At 45.8% G+C, this 6,379-nt stretch overlaps 1 long non-coding RNA gene and 1 other non-coding gene across 2 annotated transcripts; both read right to left on the bottom strand.

Annotated features, from left to right (window-relative positions):
• Positions 1–1,697: 1,697 nt before the first annotated feature.
• Positions 1,698–1,770, bottom strand: Trnav-aac (transfer RNA valine (anticodon AAC)). The gene has a single exon. It is a non-coding gene; the product is annotated as a tRNA-Val (tRNA).
• A 1,285-nt stretch (positions 1,771–3,055) lies between these two features.
• Positions 3,056–5,377, bottom strand: LOC126992135 (uncharacterized). Its single transcript, XR_007746242.1, has 3 exons — positions 5,335–5,377; positions 3,781–3,807; positions 3,056–3,135 (listed from the first exon to the last, which is right to left on the bottom strand). It is a non-coding gene; the product is annotated as an uncharacterized LOC126992135 (long non-coding RNA).
• Between the last annotated feature and the right edge of the window lie 1,002 nt (positions 5,378–6,379).

Here is a 6,379-nt window from a genome sequence, read left to right as displayed (position 1 = left end):
GGTCAGAGTTCACTAACACTCCCAAATCTCTTTCACACTTAGACCTGCCAATCGCTGTGGAGTCTAAACTATACCCGTGTAATGGGTTGCGTGTTCCTACACTAAGTACGCTACACTTGGTGATGTTAAAATTCATCTGCCATTTCTCTGACCAAGCTGACAGTTTGTTGAGATCCTCCTGCAGTGCTCTAGCATCCTCCCCTGCCCTAATAGTGCGTCCTATTTTGGTGTCATCTACAAATGTACCTATGTCACTAGTTATCCCATTGTCTATGTCACTGATGTAGATAATGAATAGAAGCGGGCCTAAAACTGAACCTTGAGGAACCCCACTGGTAACATTACCTCATACGGATTTTTTACCGTTAATGGTAACCCTCTGTTTCCTGTCGCTAATCCACGCCTTAATCCAATCAAATACCTTCCCTCTTATCCCATGGGCCCTGACTTTATTTAACAGTCTCTGGTGAGGTACCTTATCGAAGGCCTTACTAAAATCAGGATAAACCACATCATAGCTCTCATCATTGTCAGCTGCCTCGTATACTCTATTGTAGAAGGATATAAGATTAGTGAGGCACGACTTTCCTTTAGTAAACCCATGCTGTGAGTCGTGAATTAAACTATGTCTGTCTATATGGTCCCTAATACTATCAGTTATTATTGACTCAAATCATTTTACCTATAACTGACGTCAAACTAATCGGCCTATAGTTCTCCAAAGAAGATTTGTCTCCCTTCTTAAATATTGGAATAACGTGTGCCTGCCTCCATGAAACAGGCACCACCCCTGTGTCTAGTGACTTCCTAAATACTTCTGTTAACTGCCCACTTATTTCAGTTTCACATTCCTTTATTACCCTGGGGAAAAGTTCATCTGGCCCTGGCGCCTTAGCGACTTTAAGTCTATCTATCTGTCTAATCACTTGCCCCCATACTTATGTTGATGTCGGTTAATTCTTCTACCTCTTCTCCCCTGTAGATCTGTTCTCCCTGAGGTATATCATCTAATCTTTCCTTGGTAAATTCAGTTAAGAAATATCTATTTAACGCCTCGCTCATTTCCTCATCACTGTCAATCAGTGATTCTCCTGACTTAAGCGGCCCTATCTTATCCCTAACCTTGGTCTTATATAGCTGAAAGAAGCCCTTTGGATTGGTCTTTGCTTCCCTGGCAATTCTAATCTCATAATTACGTTTTACCACGCGTAGGTTTTTCTTTACTGCTCCAGCTAAATCGTTGTAACTATCTCTTAGGTGAGTTTCCCCCCTTTTAATTCTAACATATAGTCCTATTTTCCTTCCTATTTCAGTTTTTAGCCTGTCTGTCATCCATCGCGGGTAGTTTAGTTACCTGTTGACCTGACTTCCCTGTGAGGTATAAATTGTTTCTGTCCTAATTTAATCTCCCTGACCAGACTATTATACTCACCCTCCAAGCTACTGACCTAACGAGTGACCTCACCAGAGATTACCGCCCCTCCCTGCCCTGGGTCGTGACCTACTTCTGATCTCACTCCCCTAAGCTTCTGCAGCTGCTTTCTTAAGCCCTCATAGTCTGCCTTCCTGAAGTCAGGTATTAATGTGTTGTTACTGCTTACTCTATCCTCACATTTAATATTAAATCTAATTTCCTTATGATCACTGTTACCTAATGAATCCCCATAATAATAATTATTTTCGTGAAGTAAATAAGATGTGCTCACCAGGTCTCGAACCTGGGACCTTCTGTGTGTTAGACAGATGTGATAACCACTACACCATGAGCACCTCTACCTCTACCACACCTTCTTTCCCTCATCTCCTCCTTCTCCTCACCTTCTTGTCACCTTTTCACCTCCTCACCTCTACCACACCTTCCTGTCACATTTTCATCTCCTCACCTCTACCACACCTTCTTGTCACCTTTTCACCTCCTCACCTCTACCACACCTTCTTGTCACCTTTTCACCTCCTCACCTCTACCACACCTTCCTGTCACATTTTCATCTCCTCACATCTACCACACCTTCTTGTCACCTTTTCATCTAGTCACCTCTACCACACCTTCTTGTAACCTTTTCATCTCCTAACCTCTACCACACCTTCTTGTCACCTTTCCATCTCCTCACCTCTACCACACCTTCTTGTCTCCTTTTCATCTAGTCACCTCTACCACACCTTCTTGTCACCTTTCCATCTCCTCACATCTACCACACCTTCTTGTCACCTTTTCATCTAGTCACCTCTACCACACCTTCTTGTAACCTTTTCATCTCCTCATCTCTACCACACCTTCTTGTCACCTTTCCATCTCCTCACCTCTACCACACCTTCTTGTCTCCTTTTCATCTCCTCACCTCTACCACACCTTCCCCTCACCTCCTCCTTCTCCACACCTTCTTGTCTCCTTTTCATCTCCTCACCTCTACCACACCTTCCCCTCACCTCCTCCTTCTCCACACCTTCTTGTCACCTTTTCATCTCCTCACCTCTACCACACCTTCTTGTCTCCTTTTCATCTCCTTACCTCCACCACACCTTCTTCCCCTCATCTCCTCCTTCTCCTCACCTTCTTGTCTCCTTTTCATCTCCTCACCTCTACCACACCTTCTTGTCTCCTTTTCATCTCCTCACCTCTACCACACCTTCCCCTCACCTCCTCCTTCTCCACACCTTCTTGTCTCCTTTTCATCTCCTCACCTCTACCACACCTTCTTCCCCTCATATCCTCCTTCTCCTCACCTTCTTGTCTCCTTTTCATCTCCTCACCTCTACCACACCTTCTTGTCTCCTTTTCATCTACCCACTTCTACCACACCTTCTTCCCCTCATTTCCTCCTTCTCCACACCTTCTTGTCACATTTTAATCTCCTCACCTCTACCACACTTTCTTGTCACCTTTTCATCTTCTCACCTCTACCACACCTTCTTGTCTCCTTTTCATCTCCTCAACTCTACCACACCTTCTTGTCTCCTTTTCATCTCCTCACCTCTACCACACTTTCTTGTCTCCTTTTCATCTCCTCACCTCTACCACACCTTCTTGTCTCCTTTTCATCTCCTCAACTCTACCACACCTTCTTGTCTCCTTTTCATCTCCTCACCTCTACCACACCTTCTTGTCTCCTTTTCATCTCCTCACCTCTACCACACCTTCTTGTCTCCTTTCATCTCCTCACCTCTACCGCACTTTCTTGTCTCCTTTTCACCTCCTCACCTCTACCACACCTTCTTGTCTCCTTTTCATCTCCTCACCTCTAACACACCTTCTTCCCCTCATCTCCTCCTTCTCCTCACCTTCTTGTCTCCTTTTCATCTCCTCACCTCTACCACACCTTCTTCCCCTCATCTCCTCCTTCTCCTCACCTTCTTGTCTCCTTTTCATCTCCTCACCTCTACCACACCTTCTTGTCTCCTTTTCATCTCCTCACCTCTACCACACCTTCTTCCCCTCATCTCCTCCTTCACCTAACATTCTTGTCACCTTTTCATCTCCTCACCTCTACCACACCTTCTTGTCTCCTTTTCATCTCCTCACCTCTACCACACCTTCTTGTCACCTTTTCATCACCTCACCTCTACCACACCTTCTTGTCACCTTTTCATCTCCTCACCTCTACCACACCTTCTTGTCTCCTTTTCATCTCCTTACCTCCACCACACCTTCTTCCCCTCATCTCCTACTTCTCCTCACCTTCTTGTCTCCTTTTCATCTCCTCACCTCTACCACACCTTCTTGTCTCCTTTTCATCTCCTCACCTCTACCACACCTTCCCCTCACCTCCTCCTTCTGCACACCTTCTTGTCTCCTTTTCATCTCCTCACCTCTACCACACATTCTTCCCCTCATATCCTCCTTCTCCTCACCTTCTTGTCTCCTTTTCATCTCTTCACCTCTACCACACCTTCTTGTCTCCTTTTCATCTACCCACTTCTACCACACCTTCTTCCCCTCATTTCCTCCTTCTCCACACCTTCTTGTCACATTTTAATCTCCTCACCTCTACCACACTTTCTTGTCACCTTTTCATCTTCTCACCTCTACCACACCTTCTTGTCTCCTTTTCATCTCCTCAACTCTACCACACCTTCTTGTCTCCTTTTCATCTCCTCACCTCTACCACACCTTCTTGTCACCTTTTCATCTCCTCACCTCTACCACACCTTCTTGTCACCTTTTCATCTCTTCACTTCTACCACACCTTCTTGTCTCCTTTTCATCTCCACACCTTCTTGTCACCTTTTCATCTCCTCACCTCTACCACACCTTCTTGTCACCTTTTCATCTCCTCACCTCTACAACACCTTCTTGTCTCCTTCTCATCTCCTCACCTCTACCACACCCCCTTCCCCTCATCTCCTCCTTCTCCACACCTTCTTGTCTCATTTTCATCTCCTCACCTCTACCACACCTTCTTGTCACCTTTTCATCTCCTCACCTCCACCACACCTTTTTCCGCTCATCTCCTCCTTCTCCACACCTTCTTGTCACCTTTTCATCTCCTCACCTCTACCACACCTTCTTGTCTCCTTCTCACCTCCTCACCTCTACCACACCTTCTTCCCCTCATTAGTGCTAGGAATAGGGCTAACAGGGTATTAGGCTTTATTAACAAGACGGAAACCAACAGGAGTGCATAGGTCATCCTCAAACTCTATTTAGCGTTAGTTAGGCCACACTTATATTATGCTATCCAGTTTGGGTGCCCACACTACAGAATGGACATCAACTTGCTAGAATCAGCTCAGAGGAGGATGACCAAGATGATTCAGGGGCTGAGGAACCTCCCATATCATAATAGGCTGAAACATCTAAACTTACATTCACTAGAGAGACGAAGAGTGCGGGGAGATCTGATAGAAGTATTCAAATGGGTCAAGGGTTTGCACAAAGGCGATATAAGTAAAGTACTGAGAATTAGCCAACAGGATACAACTCGCAGTAATGGATTTAAATTAGAAAAGTATAGATTTAGGAGAGATATAGGGAAGCATTAGTTTAGTAATAGGTTGGTGGGGGAATGGAATAGACTCAGCAATCACATAGTTAGTGCAGGGACGCTAGCTTGTTTTAAGAGTAGACTGGATAGCTACATGGACGAGAACGACAGGTGGCAGTGAGGTGTGGGTGCAGTAAGGTGACGGGATGCAGGATGCGTGCCTGGGTACCGCCGGCATAACGATAATCAAGCCTCTACCTGTAACCCCTGTAACTACACCTCACCCATCGTGAGTAGTGGGGGGGATTCTGGAGCTGCCCTGTGTAGGCCACCCGGCCTCTTGCAGTTTCCCTATGTTCTTATGTCCATCTCCTCCTTCTCCATACCTTCTTGTCACCTTTCATCTCCTCACCTCTACCACACATTCTTGTCACCTTTTCATCTCCTCACCTCTACCACACCTTCTTGTCACCTTTTCATCTCCTCACCTCTACCACACCTTCTTGTCACCTTTTCATCTCCTCACCTCTACCACACCTTCTTGTCACCTTTTCATCTCCTCACCTCTACCACACCTTATTGTCTCCTTTTCACCTCATCACCTCTACCACACCTTCTTCCCCTCATTTGCTCCTTCTCCACACCTTCTTGTCACCTTTTCATTTAATCACCTATACCACACCTTCTTCCCCACATCTCCTCCTTCTTCACACCTTCTTGTCTCCTTTTCATCTCCTCCTTCTTCTCAACTTCTTATCTCCTTTTCATCTCCTCACCTCTACCACACCTTCTTATCTCCTTTTCATCTCCTCACCTCTACCACACCTTCTTGTCACCATTTCATCTCCTCACCTCTACCACACCTTCTTCCCCTCATCTCCTCCTTCTCCACACCTTCTTGTCTCCTTTTCATCTCCTCACCTTTATCACACCTTCTTGTCACCTTTTCATCTCCTCACCTCTACCACACCTTCTTGTCACCTTTTCATCTCCTCACCTCTACCACACCTTCTTCACCTCATCTCCTCCTTCTCCACACCTTCTTGTCACCTTTTCATCTCCTCACCTCTACCACACCTTCTTGTCACCTTTTCATCTCCTCACCTTTACCACACCTTCTTGTCACCTTTTCATCTCCTCACCTCTACCACACCTTATTGTCACCTTTTCATCTCCTCACCTCTACCACACCTTCTTGTCACCTTTTCATCTCCTCACCTCTACCACACCTTCTTGTCACCTTTTCATCTCCTCACCTCTACCACACCTTCTTGTCACCTTTTCATCTCCTCACCTCTACCACACCTTCTTGTCACCTTTTCATCTCCTCACCTCTACCACACCTTCTTGTCACCTTTTCATCTCCTCACCTAAACCACACCTTCTTGTCACCTTTTCATCTCCTCACCTTTACCACACCTTCTTGTCACCTTTTCATCTCCTCACCTCTACCACAC

Source organism: Eriocheir sinensis, unplaced genomic scaffold (genome assembly GCF_024679095.1).
Source record: "Eriocheir sinensis breed Jianghai 21 unplaced genomic scaffold, ASM2467909v1 Scaffold404, whole genome shotgun sequence".
NCBI lineage: Eukaryota > Metazoa > Arthropoda > Malacostraca > Decapoda > Varunidae > Eriocheir > Eriocheir sinensis.
Note: the sequence above shows the minus strand (reverse complement) of the source record. Positions and strands in the feature narration are given on the sequence as shown.